Source organism: Canis lupus, chromosome 21, assembly GCF_003254725.2.
Source record: "Canis lupus dingo isolate Sandy chromosome 21, ASM325472v2, whole genome shotgun sequence".
Classification (NCBI taxonomy): domain Eukaryota; kingdom Metazoa; phylum Chordata; class Mammalia; order Carnivora; family Canidae; genus Canis; species Canis lupus.
The window spans coordinates 11223334-11241459 of NC_064263.1; the positions used below are offsets into that span (position 1 = coordinate 11223334).

The 18126-nt window shown below is 33.9% G+C and overlaps 1 protein-coding gene across 4 annotated transcripts in view; it reads left to right on the forward strand.

Moving 5' to 3' along the window:
- GRM5 (glutamate metabotropic receptor 5) overlaps positions 1–18126 on the forward strand; it is a 510774-nt gene that overhangs the window by 69380 nt on the left and 423268 nt on the right. The window lies entirely within an intron of this gene.

Consider the following 18126-nt stretch of genomic DNA (forward strand, 5'->3'; position numbering starts at 1 on the left):
AGGCTATTAGTCTTTAGTATGATTTTTCCTTTCTTCCTTCCTCCCTGCCTCCCTTCCTCCCTCCCTTCTCCCTTCCTCCCTCCTTCCTTCCTTCCTTTCTTTCTTTTTGCACTAGCATTGTTATCAGTGGACTACTTTCTCTGATTTGAGTATCATAGATATGTTATCTTCATAAAGCAAATTGAGAAATGTTTCCTCCTTTTCTCTTTTCTGGAAGACATTGTGCAGAATATGTCTTAATTCTTCTTTCAGTGTTTGGTAGAATTCTCCAGTGATGTCATCCAGAATAGGAGATTTTTTTTTTTTTGGAATTGTAAATTATGAGTTTAATATCTGTAATAGTTATAGGTATTCAAATTATCCATTTTCTACTGGGTAAGATGTGGTTGTGCTTTTTAAGGAATTGATTCATTTTATCCAAGTTGTTAAACTTTTGTTTGTAAAGTTGTTCATAGTATTCACTTATTATCCTTTTGATGTTTTCAGGGTCTGTGTTGAAATCCCACATTTCATTGTGATATTGATAACTTGTGTCATCTCTCTTTTGTATCAGTCTTCTTAAAGTTTGGTCAATTTTACCATTTTTTTTTAAGAGAACTAGTTCTTTGTTGCATTGATTTTCTTGATTCATTGATTTCTATTATTACCTTTATTATTTTCTTCCTTCTGCTTGCTTTGGATTTACTTTGCACTTTATTCTTAAGGTGGATTTACTTTGCATTTATTTTTATTTTTTTATTTTTTTTTAATAAATTTATTTTTTATTGGTGTCCAATTTACCAACATACAGAATAACACCCAGTGCTCATCCCGTCAAGTGCCCCCCTCAGTGCCCATCACCCATTCACCTCCACCCCCCGCCCTCCTCCCCTTCCACCACCCCTAGTTCGTTTCCCAGAGTTAGGAGTCTTTATGTTCTGTCTCCCTTGCTGATATTTCCCACACATTTCTTCTCCCTTCCCTTATATTCCCTTTCACTATTATTTATATTCCCCAAATGAATGAGACCATATAATGTTTGTCCTTCTCCGATTGACTTACTTCACTCAGCATAATACCCTCCAGTTCCATCCACATTGAAGCAAATGGTGGGTGTTCGTCCTTTCTGATGGCTAAGTAATATTCCATTGTATACATAAACCACATCTTCTTTATCCATTCATCTTTCAATGGACACCGAGGCTCCTTCCACAGTTTGGCTATTGTGGACATTGCTGCTATAAACATTGGGGTGCAGTTATTTTTATTCTTATTTTTATTGATTTGAGATTTCTGTTTTTCTCATGTGTTTAAGTGCCTTAAATTTCTCAGCTGTGTTTTTTGATATGTTGTGTTTTTAATTCATTTCAGTTTCATGTATTTTTAAATTTTTTCTTGAGACTTCATCTTTGACTCATGGATCATTTAGAAGTATATTGTTTAATGTTAAAGTGTTTGGAGAGTTTCTTGTTATCTATTTTTGATTCTAGTTTAATTCCATTGTAGTCAAATGATGTACCTTTTATGATTTAAAGTCCTTTATGTTTGCTGAGGTATATTTTATGGACAAGAATAAGGTCTATCTTGGTATCTGTTCCAAGGGCACTGAAAAAAGAAGTTTATTATGCTGTCGTTGGGTGGAATGTTCATTAATCCTGTTACTTGCTGATGTTGAACAATTATGTATCTTTCCTGTTTTTATGCTGATTATTCCTTGAAATGTTGAGAAGGGTGTTGAAGTCTTCCACTGAAATTGTGGATTTGTTAATTTCCCCTCTCAATTCTATCAGTTCTTACTTCACATAATTAGCAGCTTTATTGTTCGTTGCATCTGTATTTAGGATTGGGTTGCTCTTTTAATCATTATATAATGCCTTGCTCTGTCTCTGGTAGACTTATTTATTTATTTTAGAGAGAGTATGTTTGTGGGGGGGGGCAGAGGGAGAGGGAGAGTCTTAAGCAGACTCCATGCTGAGCGTGGAACCCAATGAGGCGCTTGATATCATGACCCTGATATCATGACCTGAGCTAAAACCAATAGACTCTTAACTGACTACACTACCCTGGTGTCCCATTATTTTTTATTTCTGATGATTTTCTGGGTTTGGTTTCTCTGAGCTTTTTGTCTACCTTCCTGTGGGTTACTTGAATACTCTGGAATTTCATTTTTATGTATTTATAGTATTTTTGAATGCATCGGTTTGAATAGCTTTTATAGTGGTTATTCTAGGCATCACATTAGCTACATATTGTTCATCACAGCCTATAATATTATTCTTCAAGTAAAATGTAGAAAATTTACCCATATTCATACCCTTTTCCAACTCCTTAATTATAATTATCCTAAATATTATGCTTACATTTATTTAGAACCATATCAGAAAGTGTTATAAATTTTCTTCAACTGTCATACATAATTTAGAACACTGAAAAGAAAGAAGGGAAGTATAATTTATTTACTCATGTTTTACTTTTTCTATTGTTCTTTCTTCCATTCTGATGTCCTAAGATTCCTTCTTTTACTGTCTCTATTCAGGAATATACTCCAGATGGTCTTCTGATGTAGGTTTCTGACAATACATTTTCCTAGTTTTACTTCATTTGAAAATGTCTTATTGTCTCTTCATTTCTGAAGAACATTTTTATTGAATATAAGTTTTAATTTCACTGGTCTTTTCTTGCAACCTTTGAAAAATATTTTGTTACTTCTCTCTGGCCTCCCTGATTTCTGATAAGAAATCTACTACCAATTCAAATTACTTTTTTCTTCAAAGGTAAGGTGTCTTTTCTGTCTAATTGCTTTTAAGAGTGTCTTTATTTTTCGGAAGTTTAACCATAATGTGTTTTGGTGTGGATTTTATTGGGTTTATCATGTTTGATATTTGCTCAGCTTCTTAAATCTCTAGGCTTATATCTCTTACCAAATTTGGGAAGTATTCAGCCATTATTTATTTTAATACTTTTTCTGCTTTATCTTCTTTCTCTTCTCTATCCAGGACCCCATTGATAGAATAGTTAGATCTTTTGCTGTGATGTCTCAGATCCCTGAGGCATTCTTCTTTCTTAATCCATTTTCTCTAGTTCATATTGAGTACTTCTGTTCTGTTTCTCTGTTCACTGATTCTTTTATACCCTCCATTCTCTTGATAAGCCCATCTATTAAGGGGTTTCCGTTTTCTTTTTTGGCTACTGTATTTTTCATTTTTCATTTAGTTCTCCTTTATATCTTTCATTTCTTTGCTCACACTTTTAATTTTCATTATTTTTCACTCATTTTCATAATTTCCTATTGAAATATTTTAATATGACTCTTTTTTATAATTATGTTTTATTTGAATATGATTGACACACAATGTTACATTAGTTTCAGATGTACAACCTAGTGATTGGCAAGTTTATATGTTATGCTGTGTCCCACCACAGGTGTAGCTACCATCTGTCCCCATTATCACTATTGCATTATTATTAACTGTATTCCTTATGCTGTGCCTCTTATTCCCATGATGTGTTCATTCCATAACTGGAAGCCTGGATCTCCCACTCCCCTTCATTTTACTCACCTTCCCTCCTTCTGCCTTCTTTAAGATTACTATTTTAAAATGTATGTTAACATCTCAGTCATGCTGTTCCTGGCATTTATTGATTGTCTTTTTTCATTCAATCTGAGATCTTCCTGTCTCATCGTATGAGTGCTTAAGTGATTTTCTATTGAAATCTGAATATTTGGGGCATTATGTTATGAGACTTTAGATCTTATTGAAATATTCTGTTATAACTAGTTTACTTTGACATTGCTCTAGTGGGAGAAGATGGGGTGTCACCTTGTTACTGTCAGGTGGGGTAGAATTCCAGGTTCCCTGTTTGGTCTCCATGGACACCCAAGGTAAGAGTACTTTTCATTACTGCTGAGCAGGATTAGGAGTGCAAGCTCCATATAAGGCCTCCCAATTACACCACTGAGGTGGGGAGGAGACGGTATCTTCATTACCATTGGGTAGTGGTGAAAGTTCTGATGGTCTAACAGGTCTCTCCAGGGCCAAAGCATCAAGGAGGGTAATGGTATCTCATTATTGCTAGGTGAGAGTAGAAATTCAACTCCTCACATAATTTTCACTAATGAGGGTGTTGCTTTCTTAATACTGCCTGACAGTAATAAGGACCCTGGCTCCTTACATCTTATTCCTTCATCCCTGACACTTACCATAATAAGGGGGATTAGGTATCTTATTATAGCTTGGCAACCATATTAGAATACGGTGAATATCTTCATCTGTCATTCTTTTTTTGATTCTACTATAGCCTCTGGAACATATTAGCTGCTCAAAAGGTGGTAATTAAATAATCTGAATTCTTTCTTCTCTGTTTAGATGGGACCTGCCTCTGACCTGTGATTGCAGATATCTGCCCTGGTTCAACTTGTGTGTTTGGCTTTTTTTAAAACATTTGTTTTCAAAGAGATCTTACTCATTTTGATGCTTCCCAAGTGTTCATTACCCATGCCAGCTTCTTTCCTGTCTTAGGCTTTTAGTTGTAAGATATATATTATGACAATGTGGATGAATCGGAGTACAGCATGTTAAATCACAAATGGACAAATTATATGAGGTATTAAAAATAGCTAAACTCATAGAATAAAAGAATGTAATAGTGGTTGATAAGGGCAAAGGGAGGTGGAGGAAATGGGGAGTTGTGTTCAATGGACCTAAAGTATGAGTTCTGCTAGATGAATACATTGTAGAGATCTGCTGTACAACATCTGTAAAGAAGGTAGGTAGCATTTTGTGTTCTTACTGCAATAAACAAACCAAAAAAGAAAGAATCATAAATTCTGGGAAGTGTTGACAGTTCTATTACTTTGATTGTGGTAGTGATATCACAGATTTTGCATATGATCAAATTCATCAAAATATTTACATTAAATATGTGCTGTTTATTTGTATGTCAATTATACCTTAAGAAAGCCATTAAAAGGACATATATATTAGATTTGTATCATCACCCCCAAATCTACACATCTAAAATTTAACCAAACATCTCTTTATTGAAAACAACATTTTTCTTTTCCTGATTCTGACTATAATTCTGAGATACCACTCTTATCCCTGTCTTCAAGACTGGAAATACCAGTCATACTTAATTCTACTCTCTTCTTCACCTTTCATACTTCATTGCCAACCAAGTCTTACCAAATCTGTCTTCAGGATGCTCTCTCATCTTTGTTTTCCTGTACCATTTGACTTCTATCAATCACTGTCCCCCAAGTCTTTACTCTGTTCTTGGAATGCTGTAATTGCCTAACTGGTCTTTCTGCTCGCTCTTTCTGTCAATCTACCCATATAAAATTGCCACATGTATCTCATAAACGTGAACTTTTTCACGTGATTTTCCTGATAATAGCTGGTTTATTTTATTTTATTTTATTTTATTTTTTTAATAGCTGGTTTAATAATGTGGTATGGCCCACAAGATTAAGTGTAATATGCTTTAACTTGTAATTCTGGGGCCTTGTAAATCTAGTTCCAATGCATCCTCCCTTGCTTCTCTGCAAAACTTCTTAGGCAAATATGTGTATATACCTACAATGGAAAGAGTCTCAGGAGATAGTCAATTTGAGTTTTAAATACAGCTCTGCCACTTACTGTGAGACATTGGACAAGTAACTTTATTGGTGACTTCTTTTTCCCTTCTGTCAAAACAAGGTCTCTAACTGGAAAATCCCTAAGTCCAATTTTAGATCTAGTATTCTAAAAGAATATATAAATACTGTATTTTTCCCCTACTGTATTTACTTCTTTCCTTCTGGAAAACCACATTTCTTTGCCATATTTGAATATCCAATTTGCTCTTATTTCTTTTAGCCAGTGCATATGCTAAATGAGACCCATTAGTGGTTGGAAAAACAATTCAGTGAACAAAAATTATATTTTAAATAAACTAAAAAGTATATAGCACAACAGTGTGGAAATGTTAGAGTACATTAAATATAGTAAAAATAAGTATATTCCATGATTTTTTTTGTTCTGAATACACACACACACACACATAATGGACATGATGAAAAATGTTTCTTACCATAAGCCAATAAAGTTGAAAGTATAGCTTTAAGCCATACACATATACATTCATAAATGCACTATTTGACTTATAACAACTCTTTGACAGTTATACTAGACAATATCACTAATTCTTCCTCCCATTGGCCTATGGGGAGGAAGCTCAATAGTAGTGGTTTCCTTCAACACAGCCCTGACTCTTAGCTTCAGACCCCAGCTTTAATATCTGTCTCTGGAAACCTTTGGTTTGATACCATCTAGAATTCTTTTCTGCTTCTAGCACTGTAAGTCTTTGCATGGCATGTTATCATTCTCTTAGTTTTGACATTCCATATATTTCATTATAGCTCCTGTCCTGATATAGCTCTCATGTCTCAGATACTCTTACTCCCCAGATAGCATAAAATGTACAAGGTAGATTAAGTGAGAAAAACAAGGAGGAGAATTCAGTTTCTTTAAAAAAAAGGTAGGTGTTTCTTTTGTTATTTTTGCCTCTAAGTGCAGAAGGAAATAGAGTTACCACCTGTTTATGGCATTTTGAATCTATTACCATTCAAATATGTTAAGTGATTAAGCCATGCATGGTGTTCATGCATATGTGTCTGTGTGTACCTGTGTGTGTTAAGTGTGTGTTTCCACCTAAATTATCTTGTACGGTTTATGAAGCCCAAATGCCACCTTTTCTTCTCTCCAGAGGCATCCAGAGAAGTACTTTGGAAATTCATTAGCGTATTTCTTCATGTTCTTGAAGACGAAGTATTTTAATATATATGCGGAGAGAATTTCTCGTGAACTTCAGAGACAAAGTCATAGTTGGAATCAACTTTTGTCCATAGAAAATAGGACATTATGTAGTAAAACCATCCCACAGGGTTTTTTTTTTTTTTTTGTGCTGGGTTGAACTGTAAAACTAATAAATTGAGTTATAATTAAAATTTCTCAAAAAAATTTCTCTAAAAAATGTAAAGTTAAAAGCTCTCACATGAGTGTATATTTATTTTGACTAACAACTATGTACCATTGTCCCTATGTTCTGTGAGGGTTTTTAAATTTTTGGGTTTTCTGTCTTTGATTTTAAAGACCATATCTGAGATAGATGTCAGTTGCTGTAAAGTTACTGGATGAAGCATACAGAAGAAAGCAATCATAGGTTTCCTCCCTATTCCATGCCCATAGCTCCAGTTTATGCTCACTAATTATACATTTGTATATATTTTATAATTTGCCATTTCAAGATCTGGGGGTGCTGGATGCCCTTCTCATATTTGATACAACTTACATACTATTTTTCAATCATGTTATTAGAAATGAGAACTTGCATTTAGAAAATGCCAAATGATTTGCACCCTTGGGATGTCAGTAGCTCAGCAGCCATCATAGTTGTTAATCAAGCCCATCTTCATGAAGCCTAATCATCCTTGCCTGGGGCCATGTCCCACATCATTAATGCATTAAATATCTTTCATAATATGTAGGCTACACTCCTCTTTTTTTTTTTTTTTTTTTTACACTCCTCTTCTGTACTTTGCATTATATACCTCCCTGGCCTTATTTTAAGTCACATGTTCACACATACAGACTTTGTTCTGTCCAACTATCTCTTAGTGGTTCTCCTGTTTCATGTCTTGTCCCATGTGGGTGCCAATTGTTTCATATTCTCTCTTTTTTAAGGCCTGCTATTCTATTCTCACCCCGACATTTCTCCATGTTTTTAAAATCTTAATTATAGTATCATTATTTCTCTTGGAATTTTTTTACTATCCTCATACTTACAATTTTTGAAGGTTAGGTGCCCCACAGCCCTAAAGAACATATTTTTTTCATTTCTGTAACTCTAGAGTCTGACAAATTATATGTACATAATAAACATCCTTTAAATGATTTTATTTTAATAATGATTATGAAAATATAGATGAGTGTTCAGAATATAACATAAGAGGCAAGTTATTGGTAAAGTGTTTCCTAGGATAATTAAGACAACTTAAGTTGTAACTCATTGAAACCAGAGAGCTCTGGGGATGTAGTCAAACCCTACCTTACTGGTCCTTAGATCTTCATCCACGTCCCCACACTTGGGACATAAAACCTTATTACATGAAGTAAATTCAAATCCTCATTCTAATCAAATTCTGATCATATGAGAGATGACAACTGAGTGTTTTCTTATTTTATATAATGTTTTAATTTAGTACTTTTCAAACAATGGCAGTGAATATTGGGGGGGTCCCATAGACTTTCTCAGAGGATACATGATGTCAAAATTCTTTTCACAGCAATGTTAAGGCATTGTAAAAACATAATATGTAATAATGAAAACAACTTAAAAGTAATAATGAAAATTAATAATATAATTGAGTTTTTTTGTCAGGCACCTTACTAGATGATTTAAGTGTTTTTTGGCTTTAAAATTTTTTTGTTGAAGTACAATTAACATAAAATGTTATGTTAATTTCAAGTGTATAACATATTGATTCAACAATTCTATACATTACTCAGTGCTCATCACAATAAGTATAGTCACCATCTGTCACCATACAATGTTATTGCATTATTACTTCCTCTCACTTAATTTCACAGCAAATCTATAAAGTAAAAAAAATAATAGTCCTGGTTTTCTAATAGAAGAAAAAATTGAGGATCAGAGTTAAGTGTCATGCCTTAGGTTACAGAGTTAAAATATAGTGAGGGAGAAATTCAAATCTAGGTATATTTTAATCCAAAGTCTGTGCTCTTTTCCCCACACTACTGCTTCATCAAAATTTTATGGAGAAAAAAAATGGTAAAAAGTCATTATTAGTTATATGAGAGTATTGTTTCTGTGTAAGGTAAAGAAACAAGAGTCATTGTCATTGGTGCTGTTGTGAAGATGGTCAAGGAATAATTCATGAAAAATATTTTCCCTGAGCTGGATATCTAAATGATGACTAGGTTTTACCAAGTGGAAAGAACAGGGAGAACAGAAAGTCACTCTTAGCACAGGGACTAGTCTGTGTAAAGGAATAAGTGTTGACCCAAGGAAACACATTTGGAGAACAAGGCGTTCTGTAGTGATAAAGGCTCAAGAACAACAAGCCAACAACTGGAGATAAGTTTGGAGGCGAGACAGTAGCTAAATGACAGAGTACTTTGTTAGTGTAGATCAAATGCTTAGTATTTGACTAGAAACAATGGGTGGAGGAAAGTTCTTAACCATAGGTTTTTGTTAAATTCCTTATTTGGGAATAATTTTAGGCTTACAATAAAATTGCAAAGATAAAGCAGATGGTTCTTGCATACTTTTCACCCAGTCTTCTCTAATGTTAACATTTTACATATTCCTGATACATTTGTTCAGAGTAAGAAATTAACTTTGGTTTAATATCATTAACTAAATTAGAGTCTTTATTTGGATCTCACCAGTTTTTCTACTAATTGATCTTCTGTTCCAGGATCCAATTCAGGATATTATGTTGTATTTAGCAGTGTTGATACCTCCTGTCTTTGATAGTTTTTCAGTATTTCCTTGTTTTTCATGGCCTTGCCATGTTTTTTTTAAAGAGTGTTACTTACTCATAGATTTAAGAAATTAAACTGTTTTGCAATAAATGTAATTCACATGCAATTAAAAAATAATACAAAACAAAAATCCTGTACTCTCTACACAGTTTCCACCAATGATAATATCATGCACAACTATAGTGCAGGTGCTATCAGGATATTGGCATGGTACAGTCAAGAAGCAGAAGTTCCATGGAGTTTCATTACCATGTTCCAACCTCATGTTGCTTTCTATAACCACATCCGCTTTTCCCTTATTTTCTCTTCCTTAACTCCTATCAACCATAAATCTGTTGTTCATTTCTATATTCTTATCCTTTTAATAGTGTCATGAATGGAACCATACAAAATATGACTTGGGAGATTGATTTTTTTTTCATTCAGCAAAATTATCTGGAGATTTATGTAAATTATGTGTACCAATAGTTTCTTTTTGTTGCCCTGTAATATTCCATAGTATAGATATATCATGGTTTATTTAAACATTCACTCATTGAAGGACATCTGTTTCTACTTATGATGATTAAAACTGTTAGAAAGATTTGTGTACATATTTTTCTGTGAACATGAGTTTTCGTTTCCTAGGATAAATGTCCAGGGCAGTTGCTCGGTTGCATGGTAGTAGAATGTTTATTTTTATTAAGAAATTGCCAAGCTGTTTCCAGAGTAGATGTACAATTTTAAATTTCTGTCAACAATGTATGAATGATTGGTGTTACCATTTTTGACTTTAGACATCCTGATAGTTGTGTAGTGGTTTTAAGTTGTATTTCCGTTGTTAGCTTATGGTATTGATCACCTCTTCATCTGCACATACTTTTCAGTGAAATATTTCTTTATATCTTTTGCTCATTTTCTAATTGCATTATTATTATTATTATTATTAATTTACTATTGAGCTTTTAAGGTCCTTCATAAATTGTAGAGACTTGTCCTTTGTCAGATATGGTTTGCAAATATTTTCTCCTAATCTGTAGATTGTCTTTATTACCTTTACATGGGCTTTCACAAAGCAAAAGCTTTTAAATTTTTTTTAAAGAGTTGATTTATTTATTTGAGAGAGAGAGTGCAAGTATGCACGAGTGGGTCAGAGGGAAAGGAGAAGGAGAAGCAGGCTCCCTGCTGCCCTGGGACTCAAACCCAGGACCCTAGGATCATGACCTGAGCTCAAGTTAGACATTTAACCAACTAAGCCACCCAGGTGTCCCCAAAAGCTTTTAATTTTCATGAAGTCTTATTTATCAGTTTTCATTTTATAGATTATACTTTTGGTGTTAAGACTAAAAACTCTGCCCAGTCCTAGATACTAAAGCTGTTCACTTGTGTTTTGTTTTTGTTTTCCTAAAGAGTTAATAGTTTTATGATTCAAGATTAAGCCTGTTACCTATTAAATTAGTTTTATATCTTAGATTGAGCTTCATTTCTAGGCTTATAGATAACTATTTTTTTCTAGCATCATTTCTTGAAAGGCTATCCTTCTTCCATTGCATTGTTTTTGCAATTTTGTCAAAATTTGTCGAGCATATTCACATGACTCTGTTTCTGAGTTTTCTGTTCTGTTGATCTTTTTATCTATCCTTCCTCCAATACCACTCTGTTTTGAGTACTGTTGCTAAATAGACCTTACTATGATTAGCTATAGATTTTTAAAGATATATGTAAAGAAAACACTATCTTCATTTTCCTTTCGTAATATACATTATGGATCCAAACTAAAGGCAAATGATTTTTACCAACTCTATAAACTGGAAGTGAAAATGAGGTATCATGGAAAGAGTTCTGGACACAAATCTAAGTTCAATTTCTGGCTTTTTTTTTTTTAAATTTTTATTTATTTATGATAGTCACAGAGAGAGAGAGAGAGAGAGAGAGAGAGAGAGAGAGACGGAGACACAGGCAGAGGGAGAAGCAGGCTCCATGCACCGGGAGCCCGACGTGGGATTCGATCTCGGGTCTCCAGGATCGCGCCCTGGGCCAAAGGCAGGCGCCAAACCGCTGCGCCACCCAGGGATCCCAATTTCTGGCTTCTTTATATTCCAGCTTGTTCACCATTTCACTTAAACTCTATGGGTCTTGTTTCCTAAAAACATACCTGACTGGGCTGCTGTGGAACCAAAAGAAAGCAAGATGCATTAGGAAAGCAATTTTCACACTTTTGATCTCCACACTTCTTTATATTCTTAAAAAATATCAGGCCCCCAAAGAGCTTTTATTTATGTGGTTTATATGTGTTGATATTCACCATACCAAAAATGAACAAAGAAATGTTTAAAACGTTTACTTAAGACAGTAATATAATAATCATGTGAAATAACAATTTTTATGAAAAATAGTTTTCTTTTCCAAAACAAAAATATTTATTCATAAGAGTGGGTATTTTATTTTATTTTATTTTATTTTAAATTTTTTAAAAATTCATTTATGATAGTCATACAGAGAGAGAGAGAGAGAGGCAGAGACACAGGCAGAGGGAGAAGCAGGCTCCATGCACCGGGAGCCTGACGTGGGATTCGATCCCGGGTCTCCAGGATCGCGCCGTGGGCCAAAGGCAGGCGCTAAACCACTGCGCCACCCAGGGATCCCCAGGAGTGGGTATTTTAAAATATCTTTGCAAATCGTTTAAATATCTGGCTTCATACAAGACATCTCAATTCTCATAGCTACTTGAGCATTCAGTCTTTTCAATATATTGTTTTTATCTAAGTGCTTGACAAAATTATAGCATCATGCAATTAAATAAATGGATATGTCTCATTGATTCTACAATGAAAGTATACAAATGGCATCTTCTGAAAGATTAAATGCAGTATGGCATCTGGATAAGCATATCAATGAAATTTTGCACACAAAAATTATTTTTACAATAAAATCAATTGGCCAGTTTTTATCTTGAATGAATCTTTTACCTTGCCTGATTTAGTAATTCTGTTCATTGGTCACTTGGAAAATACTGATTCACCAGGTTATGAAGATCTTCCAAATGTTGACACATTTTATTATGTTCTTGCATTTGTTAATATCACGATTGATCTCATTAGAATAGTCTTTAAGTATTGAGAAATTGTTAAATTCATGGCAGTATATAAAAGTTTTCCAAAATTTTTTCTTCTTTCTTTTAATATCAAGTTTTGTCATTGGCATATATATGGTCAGTTGTTTTCTTTGAAATGATAGAGTCACTTCATTTGGAGAAATTATCAATCAAATTGGAGAAAATTTGGAGAAAATATCAGTCAAATACCCAAGTCTAAATCACCAACATTTGTATGTTGGTCATTCTTTCAAATAAAGTTACATATCTATGAAAGAAGTGGCTAGTTCATCTCATAATTCAATCTCACAAGTGCTATTCCTAGAGACAACCATCCTCTTGTGGTATGCAGCAAAAGAGCTTCATGAGTACTTGCTATTTTATCATTCAGAACATTTAAAATATGTGCATTAAAGAAGAGATGAATGCTATACTATATGTTGGCAAATCGAATATATATATATATATATATATATATATATATATATATATATATATATAGTAATTTCTGGCTTCTTTATATTCCAGCTTGTTATTTTTTTTTTAAAGAAGAACAAGAAGAGATGATAGTGGCTCCTGGGTGACTCGGTTGAGCAGCAAACTCATGATTTCAGCTCAGGTTATTATCTCAGGGTTCTGGGATACAGCTCTGAATTGGGCTCTGCACTCGGTGGGGAGTCTGCTGGAGGACTCTCTCCCTCTGCCTCTGCCCCTCCCCCTGTTCCTGTAGTCTCTTTTTCTCTCTCTCTAAAATAGATAAATAAATCTTAAAAAAAAAAAGTTAATATGAATGAAGCTAGATTTTCTTTTTAGTTTTTTATTACAAGTATATGGTGGTAACAACAACAAACTTTTATATTTGGTACCGCTGTCAATTCATATTAAGGCCTCAGCAGTTTTACTAACCATTGCTTTTGCAGCATCAGTGCAAGTGTCCATAAAGTAGAAAAAGATAGACAATGTCTTAATAATACTATGAAAATAAAATACTCTATTGGTGTTCTTAGGATTTGATTAAATTAGGATTTGAGTTTACTCTATATCAGAAGGTTTTATTTATCAAACCATTGTTCCAAGTATATATTAGGCTCCATGGGATCAAAATCTAAGGACAGGTGAGGTGTAGGATGTAACTAAGATCCACAGAGCTTTCCTGTTAAAATGAGTTCTAGCTTTAATTTACTTACTTGTCTTAGAGAATTGCTTTAATTTATACTTTGAACATTCACCTATGGTTTTACCCATCCCCATAATCATTATTGAAGTGAAATAATTTAAAGGATGTTTATTATGTATGTACAATTTGCCAGACTGAGGATATAAATAAACAGAATGAGTACTGTCTAGCTGTGGTGGCCTGACATAGGGCACACCAACCTTTTGAAGTGGTGGGCATGGCCATAGTCAGAGAAGGAGTCCCAGATAAAATGATAGCACTGCAACAAGGTATTAAAGAACATGGAGAGACAGGTTTGAGGGTGGCAGGTGGCAGGCCCTCTTCCTGGTGGATGGCATTTATAACTCTGTGTGCTTAATGGGTCTGGGGTAAAAGCTCTCAGTAAATGATTTAAGTTGCATGGACTCAAACTCAATACCAGATTTTAAGTTACAAATATTGCAATTAGAAAGATAATGGATGAATTGTTAAAATGACAATTTAACAAAATCTTACATATAGATATAGAATTTCCTTTTCTTACTATTATTAGGCAGGTGTTCTTAGAATTTGAAAACATGAAATGGAATATTTCTTTGGGATGCTATGCCTTGGAAAATAAAAGTACCTCAAGACTCTCTTAGGTTCCCCACCAGTACTACAACTCAAAATAGTAGCCTTCCTTTCTCTCAGTGTCTTTAATAAACTGAGTATTACGTAGAATTGAAACCATTTAGATTAAAAATATCTCTCTCTTACAAATATAAAGTGAACTTCATTTGTGAGGTTTTGCTTTTTTTTTACTTATTTGTTTAAAATTAGGGAAGGAACTCTCTTACAATTAAGAGAATATTGCAATTAGTTGTATCATATACATATAGTCACTATGCACATACTAGCTTTAGGTGCTAATTAAGATAAATTGAGAAAACAACCGAGGGGGAAATAGAGTTTTATTTGTGTGTGAATTTAAAGTAGCAAGAGAATTGCCATGAGGAAGAAAAATTTATAATAAATTAATCCAAAAGTTATGCCCTCATTGCAAGGACTCATCTGTTAGTACTATAGCATACACTTAAAAATGAAAATGTGAATGCCTTGCAAAGGAAACATTGAAAAAGCAGGATCTACCATGGTTGTGAAGGTTAACTTAAGTTTTAAGTTCTTTGGAAAGAGAAAATCAGCAGAGATGCATATAGGAGAATTCTGTCCTTTAACTGAAGCTAAAACAATGTGGATTAACATAGACTTCTGTATTATAAATTAGTTATTCATTCAACATATATTTAATGAGCACCAACTATGTACTGGGCCTAGAAAAATAAGGTGCATTCAGTCTTTAGCCTCAGGGTCCTTCCCCTATTAGATCATGAATCTTTGCTCTTCCAAGTTGTCTCAGAATTATTTAAATTTAAATACTTAAATCCAACTACTTAAAAATCAGCTAACTGCACTCATCTAGGTTTATCTCATGTTTTCAGAGTTTTTTGCTGATACATACTATAAAAGAATGTACATACCCCTTGACCATAAATACACAATAGGTACACACTTGAACATTTTTATATTGTTATCTAAAATGTTTAATTATGGGCAGCCCCAGTGGCTCAGCGGTTTAGCACTGCCTTCAGTCCAGGGCGTGATCCTGGAGACCCGGGATCAAGTCCCACATCAGGTCTGTGTCTCTGCCTCTCTCTCTGTGTCTCTCATGAATAAATTCATGAGAATTAAAATAATTTATTATTTTACATGATTTCTGTTACATTGAATTTGAATTTAGATTTAAAAATAACCCATAACATCATTGATTTAAATATAACCAGTGAAATCTAAAAACTGTAGCCATTTGATACTCAGGATTGAGCCATTTAAAAATATAAGCAGGGCAGCCGGGGTGGCTCAGCGGTTTAGCGCCACCTTCAGTCCAGGCTGTGATCCCGGAGACCAGGGATCAAGTCCCACATCGGGCTCCCTGCATGGAGCCTGTCTCTGCCTCTGTCTCTGTCTCTGTCTCTGTCTCTGTCTCTCTCTCTCTCTCTCTCTGTGTCTCTCATGAATAAATAAATAAAATCTTTTTTTAAAAAATATAAGCAATTTTCATTAACAGTCATAAAATTAATATCATTTCCAATTACTCTTGAATGTGTATTTCCATTCTACTTCCTTTACAAAACTTTATCCTAATGTGCTGTTATTTTTAATCTGTTGTATGTCTCCAAAACAAAGAGAAATGCAGGTAAATTGTGCATGTGTATACATATTTTCTCTCCTGTGATTACAAAATTATCCTGGATTAAGATATTCTTATAAATACTTTAGTATTGAATTTATCAAAAGATAAAATACTTATTATTTCTTATAAATACTTTAATATTGAATTTATCAAAAGATAAAATACTTAAATTAGGAAATATAATTATTACACATATAAAATAATTTATTGGAAATGCCAACTTTTTATTAGCTAGGAGAAGCACTTTTTCATTCATAAACCTGTGGCTAAATATTATTTAATGTTAAAATTGAGATGTTAGCAAAAGATTTATATATCAAAAAAAAGATTTATATATCACTTTTTTCCTATGTTTCAATTTTATAAATACAAGGGATATAAAATACGGTTTATGTAAATATAAGTAGGATAGAAAAAGTTGTTATCCCAGTGACACTAAATTCTTTGAACTATTGCAGATTATTTGTAAAAAATCTCATGATGAACATAAGAAAGTAATTTTAATGACCAACCAGTCACCTGATAAATCCTCCTTCAATTTGGAAAGCAGGATGGCAACACCAGTTTGACTCTCCGTGGTTTGAAAGGCGTCTGTCGCTTTAACGGGCTGGTTGCCTCCAGAGTCAGCTAAGCATTTGCCACAGAACTCCAGGGCTCCTTGCTCTCCTTTCATCTGCCTGTGGCTCTTGCCACATGTTTATTAGGTTTAGATTATTTAAGAGTTATTAGCAACATCAGCGATGAAACTACATTGCTGGAAAAGAAGATGAATCCTGGATCCTTGTGGAATGGACTTTTTAAGAAACCAGGACAGTTTTAGAGAAAGCAGGAGTTTACTGAAGAGCATTGAGACATCCTGTTGTGCTCATGTCTTGTCTGACACAGTAAAAGCTAAAGCTAGGAATCATGCATAAAATCGTGGCTTTCCTACTCAGTGGGTTGGTGTCTTCTGAGAAGTTGCTTACTCTCTCTGAGCCTCAGTTTTCTTATCAGTGAAATGAAGGTAATACGTACCTAGCAGAGAATGTGAGGATTACATGCCCTAACAGGAACACCTTGTATAGGAACTGACCATAGGAGGCACTCAGAGGATCAGGTGCTCTCTTCCATCTCTCCAGCATCTACCTCTCAGAGCAGGCTAATTTGAAGAGTATTGATTTGTTACAAGTGAAAGAAAAACTTAGCTAAAATCCTGCAGAATTTTCTATACAGTGTCAAGTAAGGCAGATGATATGCCTAAAGATTTATAAACAGAAATGATAAATACCAGGAGAAATAAAAAGTTCTGTACAAGATTTCTATGAGATCAGATGCTTTGGTGATCAGAGTCACATTGCTGTGCAAGAGAAAGTAATTCTTCTCTCCACTCATCTTTATTTACCAGGGCATTTTGAGATCAAAAGCACCCCCTTCAATTGCCAATACAGAGCCTCAGAGTTTTGAGGGAATCCTATGAAATCTGTATTCCTCTAGAGAATTTCCTTTTATAGCAAATGACCCTTCCTTAAACGCTGAAGGTGACAAAATGTGATAGCTCAAATTAAAATCTGAATCTTGTTCATTCTAGAAAGCGTGCTTCTTACCTGCGACAGTCACTTATTTCAGACCAAGTCTCAACCTCTTGCACATGACATCGCTTTAGATAATCAAAACCTTCCTATCTAATAACAAGTAAATAGTACCCTTGAAATTTAATTTTTTATATTCTGAGCAGAACTTAATTTTTAAAAATTGAATCCAGTTTTTAAAGACTTCATCGATAATTATCAAACCTTTAAAAGTGTCTTATGTTGAAAGTATCTGTGATGAATTTCTCTATTTAAAATGTTCCTTCATTTTGAGTAAGGGTCTTCTTAATATTTTCAAGTGAATCTATTATTTGAAAATACAGTTTTTCTAGAATCTTATTCTGTGCACCCCAGAAATAGTATTTCAATCAATATGTAAGAAAATTAAAACAAACTGTTTTTGTCCCAATATTGACCTAGAGATGAAATTATTCATTTACTGTCTTCTCCAGCAGGATTATGTAGGGGAAATAATATTAAACCTAGAGGAAAAATCAGCATACCTAGATATTTTTATTGTATTTATAGGACAACTTTAGTGTGGATAATTCTTCACAAGCAGTCTAAAA